A 15,268-nucleotide genomic window follows, 5' to 3' on the forward strand; every position below is an offset into this window, starting at 1 on the left:
TATACTTGAAACTTAAGGGTAATCCTACCGGTATATACAAAAAAATCATAGATCAGCAGATACGCATGGGTTTGGAGTCAGGGATACTATCTGAACACGAAGCTGATTTCTTAATTACTGATTATCCAAAAATTCCAGTGCTATACTTGTTGCCAAAAGTACACAAGACTCTTGAAAATCCTCCTGGCAGACCAATTGTGTCTGCCAGAGACTCTTTGTTATCCAGTCTATCTATGTTTATTGACTTCCATCTACAACCTGTGGTTAAAGGCATTCCTACAGGATTCAGCGGGTTTGATACAAACTCTTAGAAGTTACACTGATTTATGTGCTGATGACTTGTTGGTCACCATGGATGTTGACAGCCTATACACCTCTATCCCTCACGAGGGGGGGGGGGGCTGTCAGGTCCATGGTGACTGACAATCCTCTATATGAGGGGCCACCTGTGGAATTTTTGTGTGAATTGGTTATGTTGTGTTTAGACAAGAACTATTTCAAGTTTGAACGTGACTATTATTTACAAATCTCTGGGACAGCCATGGGTTTAAACATGGCACCCTCATATGCTAATTTGTACATGGCATGGTACGAACAACAAGCCATGAAACCCTATGCTCATCCCCGCATCAGGTATTACGTACGTTACATTGATGACGTGTTCCTGGTGTGGAGAGGTGATGCAATTGAATTGGAGCAATGGGTGTCATGTTTGAACTCCATGGACTGTCCCATCAGATTTAAACTTGAGTACAGTGATACTGAGGTGCATTTTTGGACCTTAATATCATTAAGGTACAGGATGATGAACAATATGTCTTTGGTACATCATTATATACCAAAGAAACAGACCGTAATTCTTTGTTGGAAGCAAATAGCTTTCATCCAAGACACCAAAAAACAGGGCTAGTAAAATCACAACTCACTAGGGTCATCCGCAACAACAGTGATGTACCCACTATGTTGAGACAACTCGATGAGATGGAAGCAAAGTTGATAAAGAGGGGTTATGATGGTAAAATGGTCCATGGTATAAGAATGTATCTATTGGATGGCACGGCCACACATGCGAATAAACCAAAAAACATTACCACAACTCAACAGAACTTTATCAGCACCTATACTCCAATGAGTGTGGAACTATCTAGATCTGTACGTCAACACTGGTCAATTCTGGAAACTGATATGACGCTCCCTTTTTATGGCACCAGGCCACCACGTATGGTGCATAGGTGGGCTGACAATTTACGTGATCTACTGGTGAAAACTGATCCAGTCAGCTGTTACCAGAAGGATACATGGCTGAAGCCCTCAAGTAAAGGCTGTTTTACCTGTGGTGGTTGTACGACATGCAATGGCATGATAAGAGGGAAGACCTTTCAACACCCCCACACAAACAAGCGTTACACTATTCGTCATCGACTCACCTGCACCAGCACGCATGTTATTTACATGTTGATTTGCCCATGTTCCCTGGTATATATCGGAAAACCGTCACAAGCTTCAGGGATAGGATGGCAAATCATCGGTGTGCCATCCGTGAAGCCTTAAAATCGGGTGATTCAGACCAGCCAGTAGCACGCCATTTTGTGCAACACAGACATAGTGTTTCTAGCATGAAAATGATGGTTATTGACCACATCCCACCACTACCTAGGGGTGGTAATAGAGCAAATCGATTGCTCCAGAGGGAGACAAAATGGATTCATATGCTGGATACGGTTATACCAAAGGGATTAAACACCTATCTGGACTTTGGACCATTTTACACTAAATAACCCATAGACTGACCATGGACATACATTCCAATCTACCACTCCAATATGTGAGAATAAGTTCCAGGATCCTACATGAATCTTCATTCTAGTGGGTACACACTGGTTTCTATCTATTCTAAAAGGCATGAAGGAAGGTGGTAACTTATATTTGACAATTATATATAATAATAAGAGCCAAGTGTACATACTAGGGATTATGAATAAGATAATAAAGTGTTAATAATGTCATTTAGGAATTGCAAATTGTTAGCATATGATGTATCTTCTAAACAGCTATGTTGTTTTTATTTCACTATAAATATTGTCCTTTTATCTGGGCTGTTATGTGTGGAAGTGATATCGATCAATGTCAAATTACTTGATGGGTCTGTATTTGAAGAGTACTGTTGTGCTGTACATAGATCGTTCTTTTACTTTAAAGCTGGAATATTGATCGATGCCTATTCACACACAAGCGCTTTTTAATCAGGACTTACACGGTATGTTTGTGTTTTTGTATTTTTGTTGTGTGTTTCCATGACAACCGGTTGCCGACCAGCCAATACTGAGATGTAGAAATCACGCTGTTGCGTGATGACATCAGTGGAGGCGGATATGTGAGATACACCTTAGATTGTGTATACACGGTTGCCATGGAGATATACAGCCAATCAGATCCGAATGACGCTTCAAGCTCACGCTTGAGCAAGATGACGTCAGAGGTGAGGTTGGTGAATTGCCGAGCGGGAAGATTTAGATATGTGTGTATATAAGGTTGGTATTAGAAGCATTATGTTAGCGATTTTTTCTATCTTGAGAACATGATTGTTCTATGTTGTTGATACTGGCAGAACATTTGACAAAGATGTCATAACGACAACGAAACGTTATGGATGTACTTGCTTTTTGATATGAATTAAAAACTGGTTTTCACTAAAGACCAGTGAGTGCCTTCTTGCAAACAAGGAACATACATATTTTATGTGAAGTGCACCCTGGCAGTTGTGGTAATGTAAGACTGTGCTTATCTCTTTTTGGAGGACATTTATATATATATACACATATCAATCTTTAGACATGTATATGTATGTATCTCAATGTTAAAGCTTTTTTCCTAACACCTGAGACCTTATATCCTTGAGTACTTATAACTTTTTTGTGCAATATCTATATCTAATCTTTTTTATTAGATGGTGTTATTATGAATGTTTTGTGCAACTTTTATATTTTCTGAAACAGTTGAAACACCTTACTCATTACCTCTGGCTGTTGGGCTTTCTACCTGCCACTTCATCTGGTACCAGGATAAGAAGACTTCTGGCCAGGCCATTTGAGTGGCAGGTGAATTTCCAGCCTGATACATGTTTAATCATGCAATGCCAAAAAAAACTATACTTATTTTATACTACTATACTAAATGTTCTTAAAATTCAAAATTCATAGGCAAATTGTGTTTAAAAATTCAAATGTTACGTCCTTTGAATGTAATATTTGATTGAATAAACCCCTTTTCGATTGTGGATATCTGTTAGTGCACCACTTGTAATCTGGACATATTATTCATCTCAATATAAATAATGTATTTTTGCTCCAGAGCTGATTTTAGTTATGTGTTTAACTCTTCTGCAGTGGTTAAAGACATCATTATAGGCAAACAGTGCACTAACAAAATACTCTTTTGTTTATAGTTTACTTTGAAATAGATTACGAGTAGAGCGGTAGTTTGCGCACCAGCTTGCACGTTAACTTCGCTAGATGTAGGCTTTTTCACATGAGCGCTATCCTGATGCATGCAAAAAGCCAAAGTCCTTTTATTGCGACTGCGTTAACATATTCCCCTATAGACTTTAATGGAGAGCGAAAAGTGGAAAAAAAAACTTACTTGAGCGCAAACCCGATCACAATTTCTCAAGTTTGCTAACCTGACATGAAATATTAATATTTCATATTCCAATGTTCTTCACATAGAATAATATGTTCTATTTATTTATAAATACATATTTCTATTTGTATATGATGATTCTTTGTTGAAAAAATACTATATATATATAAATAAATAAATAAATAAATATATACAGTATATATATATATATATACATATATATATATATATATATATATATATTTATAAATAATTAGGGCTAGATTATAAGTGAAACACTAAATTATTGTCCCTTTTAGAGGACCAAGATAATTAACCAGCCATTACAAGGAGCTGGTTATTGCTACCTCGAGCTCGTTGCAGCAATTAGCCCTCTGAAAATTAACCAGTCCCCCAAATGCCCTCAAAATAATAATAATGGATGGGGGGAAATTCCGCTTGCTAAACTTAACCAACTGGTGTCTTCAGTGCCCAAACACTTAAGTGTTAATAAAAGAAGAGGTGATGTTACACAGTGGTAAACAGTCGACTGTCTAAACGTTTTTGGAGTGTGTTGCCTTCGTCAGATTTGAAATGTGTGTATATTTTAAAAAAAACATTAAATTCACAAAGTAAAACATCAAATAATGTGATAATAATGAGTTTTCAATATAGTACAGGGTGAACTGAATTTTCAAATTACTCTTTTTGTTAGTTTTTTTGCATTTTCCATAGTGTCCCAACGTTTTCGGAATTGGGGTTGTATATACATATTTAGACATGTTGTATATGTACAGTATGTATCTCTATGTTAAAGCACTTTTTAATTTAAGCACTTTTTCATTTTTTTTATCAGTGTTATTATAAATGTAACTGTATTTTTTATATGTTTTGTGCAACTTTTTTGTCTCGCAAAACAGTTAACCAGAGCTCTGAAGTTGCGATATCCCAATAGGTGTTAAATTCAATTGTGCGCAAGCAAACATATTTACTTTCACAAGCAAATGCGCGCTACTTTCGATGCGCAAAGTGCCACGATAAACCCCTTTTTGCTTCTGCGCAACAGCACGCCATTCATAATCTAGCCCTATTTAAGAAAAATACTACTTATAAATGAAATAGTGATGGAAAAACAGGAATTCATTTACTTCCAATACCTAGAAATGTTCTGAAAGAAGAATACAAAAACAGATGCATAGCAGAACATGTTTGGGTCAAAGATGTCATGCAAAATCTGGCGTTGAAAGTGTTAAATCATACGAACAGAATGCAAAGTCTTGTTTTGGCTCAGAGGTTAGAAAAGTTATTTTAATGGGGTTACTGTACATGAGAAATGAGTGTTTGACAGCTGAAGAATAGTAAGAAAAGAAACCATTGAACCATAGTGGAAGGCAAAGGGTGATTTACTGTGATGGTTTGAAGCACTTTACCAGAGATGGTGAGCATTAGATTTGTAAGGCAGAGTTTATATGAATATTTATCAAGGAACTGTCAATTTCAAGTTAATCCTTTCTCAGTGTGTTTCAGTGTTAGAGGACGTCACTTAAATTCTAACATATTTCCTTTACTTCTCTAATCGCTTATAGAAATTCCCTTTAAGAATACACTTTGGTATATCTTTATTACAAAAGCATTCCATTTACTTTACAGCAAATCCTCTCTTACTGGGAAGTTAAGTGTTTGAATAAAATGCCTCTAGCAATAGGAGATTGAGGTTACAGACTACTAAGAATAGATCTGTATTGATCCAGCTTGTTCATCTAGGACAGGATTTGTTACATAGCTTGAAAGGCAAATCACCAGTAAGAAATACCTAATTACTTGCACATCTTTAACACAATGAGAAATGGAAATTTAACAATCTGCAGAAATTAAATTATGTCTGATAAAGGTAAGAGCAATATACAACTCTTAAAATAGTTAAAGAGACGGTATAGTCAAAATTAAACTTGTATGATTCAGATAAGACATGTAATTTTAAACAACTTTCCAATTTACTTTTATCATCAAATTTGCTTTGTTCCTTTGGTATTCTTAGTTGAAAGCTAAACCTAGGTAGGCTCATATACTAAATTATAAGCCCTTAAAGGCCGCCTCTTAGTATTCATACATTTTAAAGAGAAAATAAAAAAGAAGTAGTAAAGTAAAACACATGAAAACAACACTAGAGAGCCCATCTATCCTGCTCTTTTGGTAACTGTTGGCCTTGGAGCTCTGTCACACTGGTCCTTCCATCTGTGACAGTTTTCGGGTTTCTACACATGCCTATTCATTACTGTATTATGCCAAACTTTACATGTTCCAGCTGCCATGAATTTGCAAGGAATTAATTTATGTTTACAAGATCAGTGCACTATAGAATGCAAGGAGAGAGGTAAAAGAGGGATAATTGGGATTTAAACTAAATACAGGTAGTAATAGCTAGCAAAAGTAGAGTTCCCCCACTAGTATCTCTTGCAACCTTCATATTTATCATTGTGGTCAGACCCCTAATTTTATTGTCTAGAATCTCTATCTATGTTACTTTCACAATGGTAAAATCCCAGGTTCTATAAAGAAACCTAAAACCACCCTAGCCCTGCTGAAGATTGCCACAACTTGTTATAAGTTATCCAGCTATGCCCAAGGGAAAAAAAAAACATTCTTGCACTACACTACCCAGACTCACCCCTGATGCATGGAGACTGCCCTCTCCAGTTCACCAAGACTCTAGACATATTGCCAATGGATTCATGTTGAGAGATGTGCTACAGTAAAAGAAATATCCCCGGAAGGAGCACATCCAATCAAACTTACAAAGCAGAATACACAATTCAGAAGAATCAATAAGGATAAAAAAAAAAAAAAGTTTAAAGGGACACTGAACTCAAATTTTTTATTTTGTGATTCAGATAGAGCATGAAATTTTAAGCAACTTTCTAATTTAGTCCTATTATCAAATGTGCTTTATTATCTTGGTATCTTTATTTGAAATGCAAGAATGTAAGTTTAGATGCCGGCCCATTTTTGGTGAACAACCTAGGTTGTCCTTGCTGATTGGTGGATAAATTCATCCACCAATCAAAAACTGCTGTCCAGAGTTCTGAACCAAGAGAAAAGCTTAGATGCCATCTTTTTTATATATAAAGATAGCAAGAGAACGAAGAAACATTGATAATAGGAGTAAATTAGAAAGTTGCTTAAAATTGCATGCTCTTTCTGAATCATAAAAGAAAAATTTGGGGTTCAGTGTCCCTTTAAGAAGATGGTTCAACTTAATTCTCAGAAAAAAAAAGAAAAGAAAGTGGAGCTAGGAAGCTATAACATAGGTTTTATTTACAAACAAATCCCCAAAGAAGAAAGCATCAAAACAGCACGTAGACCCGTGGCTGCAGCAGTCACCTAATGATATGACTGAAGAAGATTTGAAGAAAACCCATGTAGCAAGCGAATAAAAAATAAAAATGGAAAAAACAGCAGTTCCACTCTCCCTCATATACAAAATTACCTGTGAAATAAAAGTACTACACATCTAGGTTAAAGTTCACTTGGTCAAAACGCACAAGGTCATTGATAGATAGATAGAAAAAAATAGAGAAAAAGAATATAATTTCAGAGCTCATACAGATATTCTTAAACTTTACAAATGTAATATTCTAGTGTTGTGTGTGTAGCTTTATTTGTACCAGGGAGAGTACCAAAAATACTTAGCACTGAAAAAGGAGAAAACTGAAATGATGTGAAATAATATCACTTTGTTATTGTTAATTTACATTAAAACAAAGTATTGATTATACATTCTTTACTATTTAGCTTTCGTTAGTAGCATACAATGGCACATAGGTTACAGCAAATATAGCAGTTACACACTGAAGGGACTTCAGTCTCTCAGCAAGATCTCATCTCAGCAGGAACAGGACACACAAGTTTGCAAGTTTTGCTTAACTTATGTTTCCAGTTTTCAATCTGCACTGCTCACCAAGTCAGTTTGCCTCAATCACTGCACAAAATGAATCTGCTCTGCTCTTCTAACTAAATCAATCTGCTTACAAAATTCACCGGTGTCTATCTGAAACTGTATGGTCTTCAATCGTCCTACAGTTTTGTGAAAACTGTAAAAGATTAAACTCAATCAACAAGCAGTGCTATCAGTGCTGTCTCCCTGCACATTGTATAAAAACTTATACTAAACAAATATGAGCAGAAAGCAAACACAAGCTTTAGTTCCTGCTAAGTGTCCTTAGAAAATATCTAGCCTACAATAATAGCTTAATAACTACTGAAAACAAAGAAATAAAGATTTAGGGACTTCTGTGAACCTGTCCGCTCGTTATTGCAGAAAGTGGGCAGCAATATGCTGCCCGTATTTAAAGTGAATGTCAATTTTGATACTAAAGTGCCTGGTTTTTAAAAATTCAATTAAAAACAGGGGCACTTTAATTAATCAAAATTTACATTTCCCTCCTGTTGTGAAAAAAAACTTACCTTTTAAACTTGACAGCAGCTCCAGCTTCCTCCAGTCGTCAGAAATGATGGATAGGTCATCCTCCAATCACGGCTTCCCCCCCGGGGGAATCATTGTCTGATTCAACACCGTGATTGGAGGAAGCCGGATTCCTCATTTTAGACCCAGGAAGAGGCTTTGCGACGGGTGGAGGAAGCTGGAACGGCTGTCAAGTTTAAAAGGTAAGTTTTTTTTCACAACAGGAGTGAAATGTACATTTTGATTAATTAAAGCCCCTGTTTTTAATCAAATTTTGAAAAACACTGCCCCCTGCTCACACTAGCCCAATGACATGTGAGTTGGAGCTGTCAATCATCCTGGGTGTACGTGTACGGGGTTGACTTATAAATGATAAATTTGGAAGCAGTGATGGCCGCTGCTTCCTACCTATCAGCTGCAGGCTTGATTGTGGGAGCATGCAGCGAAGGGTCTTCAAAGCTGCATACGCTGCTTGATAAATGGAGCCCTTAAAGTGAAGGTCAGTTTTCATGTGAAAGTGCCCAGTTTTTAAAAAAACTATTAAAAACAGAGGCACTTTCATTCATGAAAATTGACATTTCAGCTGTTTTCTTAAAATATACTTACCTTTTCTTCTTGAAGCCGCTCCAGTGCTTCACCAGCCCGTCGCAAGCCTCATACGTCAGCAATGACGATTCGTCATTGCTGGGTAAGTAAACCAGGAAGAAGCAGGTGGGGCATTGTTTCAGAACAGCGATCCAGCATTTCAGAAGAAAAAGGTAAGTATTTTTAAAACACGGTGCCATGTCAATTTTCATAAATGAAAGTGCCCCTGTTTTTAATAGTTTTTTTTAAACCGGGCACTTTCACATAAAAATTGACCTTCACTTTAATATAAAGTTAGGATTTAACTGTTTTATTAATTATTTGTGTGTGGAATACTAATAGTGTTCTATCCCTTACAAGCTTATATATAAAAAAAATTCTGATTTCAACTAGACATGTGCGTTTCGTTTCGTTCCGAATCGAAATTCGGATGAATCTGTCAAATTCGGAGCTTCGGATCGATTTGAATTTCCGAATTACCGTAGCACCGAAATTAACGAATAAATCCGAATTAGTTCAGATTTATTCGTTACATTTGGATGGCCATGGACTAATCACAATTACACTAGTATTGTACAGTATATTAGGTTATGTCACTCTGCTATGGGTTACACCTAAAATTACAGTACATAATACTAGTCTAATACACAGCACATCCCACCTAACACATACCAAACTTCCGAATTTAAGAATCGAATCCGGGCCGAATACATCCGAATACATTCAAAGTTATTCGAATCTGAATGAATCTGAAACAAATGCATTCAAATATATCCGAATTCGAATCAATCCGAAAACGAAATTCAAAAACATCCGAATCGATCCAAAACGAAACAAATTTTTCCGCCGCGCACAAGTCTAATTTCAACTTACAGTAGCCACTTTGTTGCAGTGCATAGCGACCAAGTACTTAAGAGCATTTTTCTTAAAACAAGCTTTATTGACAATCATGAATTTATAAAGAACTAATAGAAAGCATAATCAACATATAATTACAACATTACACTGCATTTACAAACTTTTTGAAAAGAAGAATAGATTATGGCATTGGTCAGACTTCGTAAGTTAGTATCATTGTACGTGACAGTGAAACTTTAAGCTAGTTTTTAACTAGCTTACTCTAACCGCTATTATGATATTCGCTTGTGTGTTTGAATAATAATTTGATATGTGATCGCTAACACTGGCCACTTTACATGGTTTGTCGTAACTAATAATAAGCATAGGGCAAGATAACCTTAAATATAACTCCCCCTATAGAAGGAGTTTAGTTGAGACGTTACAACAGGGAATATTGTGTGATTGCTTCTCTGTATGTTTGATTGATATTGATATTGGATTGAAAATATATGTATCAGTACCTTATAAGCTTTGCACTTCAGCTATAGCCCTAATAATCATTAACCCATTATATGCTGTATTTAGCCAGTTTGTTATTCCTAACGATCCATTCTATCGTATTAGGTATTCCCACTCAGCATTTACCGTGCGGCAGAGTTTAAGTGTTTTTAACATTAGTGTGTCTTAATTATGTTTAATAAAGTGAGATTATGAATAGCAATATTTAATTCACCCTGTTTTAATATATCTATTACTACATGTATCTATTTTCTAATTTAATGAGGGGTTATCACTCTTTTTTTTTGTTGCTTACTCTTGCAACTCATATAATGGTAAAATGCAAGTCTGTCAAAAGAACTGAAATAAGGGGACAGTCTACAGAGCCTTAGATACAAGGTAATCACAGAGGTAACACATATATAAATATAACAGTGTTGGTTATGCAAAACTGGGGAATGGGAAATAAAGGTGAATTTATAGTTTTAAACAATAACAATTCTGGAGTAGACTGTCCCTTTAAGTGAGTTAAATACTTTCCTGACCCTATATGTATTCATCATTGTTGTAATGGAATGTTGCCTTATTTAAGAGTGCTGCATATTGTTGACCAGAATGAAGACCACGGTACAAACAAATGCTAGTTACTGATCATATATAAGTATATGATCTTTGCATGCACTGCAGCTAAATATCCTGCACTGAGTGCAATGTAATAAACTGAAACTGTATTAAACATTATCACTCCAACCCTGCTGAGTCTTACAAAGTCAAGCTAATAAATGCTAATTTATAGAGAAATAGTTTTATAATTATTATTATTATAAGGATTTACCTTTTTTATTTATATTTAAAAATAAACTGTGATATTTATATTTTGGATATAATGTCTTTAGAAATGTTTTTTTTTAACAAGGCTTATTTCTTAGCTTTTAGATAACCACCTGTTTTAGACTTTTTAACAGCATAGAAAACATATTTTCCAAACTGTTAATTTGGCACAAACCCAGGGGGTTATCTGAAAATAAATTTGTTGCGTGTATGTAGGAAATCTAACTTTGAAATAAATGCTTACACCTTTGTGGAATAATGTATTTGTGTTGTACAGATCCAGAGTGACACAAATAAAGGTTCTTTCCAAAATGTAACAATAATTTTAAAAATTAAACAAAAGAATCAATGAGGCTTTATTATTTTTATTTTTTTATTTCGCTGGTATAAGGAGAACTGTGCGTTACCCTGAAATATTGCTTGCAGGATGATTGCTCATTTACTTAGATATGTTCCTCTCAGTGGCGTATTAAGGTTTTGTGCTGCCCTAGGCACTCAAAATCCTGCTGCCCCTATCCCCCTCCCCTCTAAGGTTTTAGGCCTTTTTTAGCTGTGATATTTTTTGGTCAGGGAGTAAAGTGATTTTTTTATGGCATTTTCTAAATAAATGGTCACACACACAGTCACAGATACACACAGAGTTATACGTGGAACTCTCTGCCTCGCTCCACAAGACTCTCTTCTAGTTTTAAAAGCTTCAAGTGCTCCCTAAAGACTCTACTGTTCAGGGATGCATACAACCTACGCTAACCTTTCCTAATACCAGTTCCTCTCCTCCATTGCTATCCCCTGAACCCCCTTAGCACATAAGCCTAAAAGTCCAGCTGTTTGTAGATCACCTTCTCAAGAGCTGACTACAACAGTGCAACTCTTGGCAGGGCCCTCTACCCATTTGATCCCTATAATTGTTTTGTTGTACTCCCCCTTTGCTTATAGCGCTGCGGAATCTGTTGGCGCTCTACAAATAACCGATAATAATAATAAAAAATACACATATACACACACAGTCACAGATACACACAGAGTTATACACATGCACACACACAGTCACAGATACACACAGAGTTATACACATACACACACTCAGTCACAGATACACACAGAGTTATACACATACACAGTCACAGATACACACAGAGTTATACACATACACACACAGTCACAGATACACACAGAGTTATACACATACACACACTCAGTCACAGATACACACAGAGTTATACACATACACAGTCACAGATACACACAGAGTTATACACATACACACACAGTCACAGATACACACAGAGTTATACACATACACACACTCAGTCACAGATACACACAGAGTTATACACATACACAGTCACAGATACACACAGAGTTATACACATACACACACAGTCACAGATACACACAGAGTTATACACATACACACACTCAGTCACAGATACACACAGAGTTATACACATACATACACACAGTTTCAGATACACACAGAGTTATACACATACATACACACAGACACAGATACACACAGAGTTATACACATACACACACACAGTCACAGATACACACAGAGTTACACACACACACGCCTATAGCTGCAATATACAAAAAACAAACAGGTTTCTTGAAACAATACTTCCCCAAACACAATACTAATTGCTGGTAGCCAACAGAACTAAAGGCAATAGCTAGCTGAATAAAAGAAAGGTTCAGAGCTACCTCTAAACTGTAAGCTCCATGGGCAGTCTCTTATGCCCCCTAGAATGTAAGCTCTTTGGGCAAAATCTCCCTTACATACCTGTATAATACTTCTAAAATAACTGTAAGCTTCTTACTAATATAGCCACAAAAAGTGCTGCCCCCTGCCAATCTGCTGCCCTAGGCCGGTGCCTTGTTTGCCTAGGCCAAAATACGCCCCTGGTTCCTCTGCAAATAGTATGTCATTTGTATGAATTTTTCATATGGGAATGGGGTAAAAGCAAGAACAGTAGGAAGTAAAAAAAAAAAATCCTTCTGAACAATATGTTAGAGTTCAAAAACTTAAAATTATAATTTTCATTAACGCCTTCATAGCCCAGATGAATATGAAACCAAATAAAACAGCCTGAAACAGTCCAGAATTATTATTATTATTATCAGGTATTTGTAGAGTACAAACAGATTCCGCAGCGCTAAGAATGCCCTCTTCCCAAGTAGCCACACCAACCAAATTCATCTATTTCACAAGGCTAGGTGTGAGAGAGACAATGAGCCACACACCCGCCATAGAATCCACATCCAAGGTGTCTGTTCCACTGAAAAAAGCATTTTGCACTAAAAGGGCTCACAATACTTACTTCCCAAGTAGTCACACCAACCATATTCACCTGCTCTACATATATATGCAAATGCATAAATTAAAGGAACATGAAACCCAAATTATTTATTAATGATCTAGAAAAATCATGCAATTTTAAACAACTTTATAATTTACTTATCTTATTTGCTTCATTCTCTTGATATTCTTTGTTGAAAAGTATATTTAAATAGGCTCGGTAGCTGCTGATTGGTAGCTACACATAGATGCCTCGTGTGATTGGCTCACCCATGTGCATTGCTATTTCTTCAACAAAGGATATCTAAAGAATGAAGCAAATTAAATAATCGAAGTTAATTGGAATGTTGTTTTAAATTTTATTCTCTACCAGAATCATGTAAGAAATATTTTGTGTTTCATGTCCCTTTAGCAGCATAGGGAATAAGCAATAAAGCCATGTATAGGATATTGGTTGTTTTTTATTATTATTACTAATATTATTTTAACAAATCTGTACATTTATATAAAAGTTTCCAGGTCTGTTTTACCTCATGGTTTATGCATAGAAAGCATAGCAAGAGAGCAAACCACTAATTTAGTAAGGGGCTTAGTGGTGGCCCTGCCTCCAATCAGCAGCTAGCTCCAATCTAATGCGTGCAAAAATCTGTGATAAACCCCTTTTCGCTTGTTCTTAACTGTTAGCGCTCCACTTGTAATCTGGCCCTCAATTTATTATTTGCTGACATGATACATACAAGCCCCACTGGCACTCTAAACCGGTGCAGTATTTAAAATGCTGGTGCACTGAGAATATCCAGCAATTCTTCACATGCACGTGCAGAATTTTTTTTAACACTAGAACAATAATTCATGCATATTGTAAATATGTTTCTATTCACATATGTAATTCATCTTGTCCCTTTAAATTAAATTCTCTATCTGAATCATAAAATTTTCCTTTTGACTTTGTCTCTTTACCTAAAAATGTTGTCTCCTCCTTCTTTTCCTCCCCACAGATTATATTTCTCTGTAGTTCAAGTTAACTCACAAAACTGATATAGTTTGTCTATATCTGCTTAGCGCTACGGAATTTGTTGGCGCTCTACAAATAACTGACAACAATAATAATAATAATAATGGTAGATGTCAAAAGGGAACATGAATAAAAAACGCACATCCCAGTCTCAAAGAGCATAATCTTATAAATAAAGCATTATGGATAAACTTTTATAATCATACATCAATATTATCTCACTGAGACACAGAGTTTGTCAAAATGAATTTACTGTGCTATGAGTTTCATGAGATACAAAGGTGTTTTGGCGCACATCAGCTGTTACAGCCAAAGCTAGTTTTCAGTTTCCATTTTATCATCTGTCATTTATAAATGCAATTTCATTAATATTAATGTTTTACTGGTATAGCCTTGTTATCCACTTATAGGCAATTTCCTCCTTGTATGCTATTCATAGATTCATTTTGATTGCTCAGAAAATGAATTTAAACAAATAACAAGTGCTCTGATTTGAAGACAACTACCAGGAATTTCAATGTGCCTGTTGTAGGTTATTGAGAGAGGATAGATTGATATACATATAATACCACACATATACATTTTCTAAACATAGTTGATAATGGCTTTGTTCTTCAATTTGATTCATGGTTTATTGTGCCTGTTTTCAGAAGACAAAAGCTATTTTCATCCTAGAACAAATATAATTATTTTTTTAAGCACTTGCTAATTGTTAGGGGATTTAAGAGGACATTAAAGCCAAAATTAAACTTTAATGATTCAGATAGGAGCATGCAAAAAAAAAAATCCAACTTAATTATGTTATCAAATTTACTTTGTTCTCTTAATATCTTTTATTGAAAAGTTAATGGTGAGCGAAGGGCATTTCAGATGTTGGTGCCTACGGCACCTGGGCTGTAAATCCAGAGAGAAGCCTTTGTTTTTTTAGCACAAACAGCCAAAAAAAAATAATTTAAAAATCTTGAAGGATTGTGCACAGTCTTATTTGTACACTATCTGAGGCACAAGCACCTACTGAGCAGCTGTCTCATCATACAGGGGAACTGGAAATAAAAGGAAATTTGAAATTTGCAGAAAAAAATAATCTACTGTATGTTTTAAATTCAAAGTAAGTGTT

Source organism: Bombina bombina, chromosome 5 (assembly GCF_027579735.1).
Source record: "Bombina bombina isolate aBomBom1 chromosome 5, aBomBom1.pri, whole genome shotgun sequence".
Taxonomy (NCBI): Eukaryota; Metazoa; Chordata; class Amphibia; order Anura; family Bombinatoridae; genus Bombina; species Bombina bombina.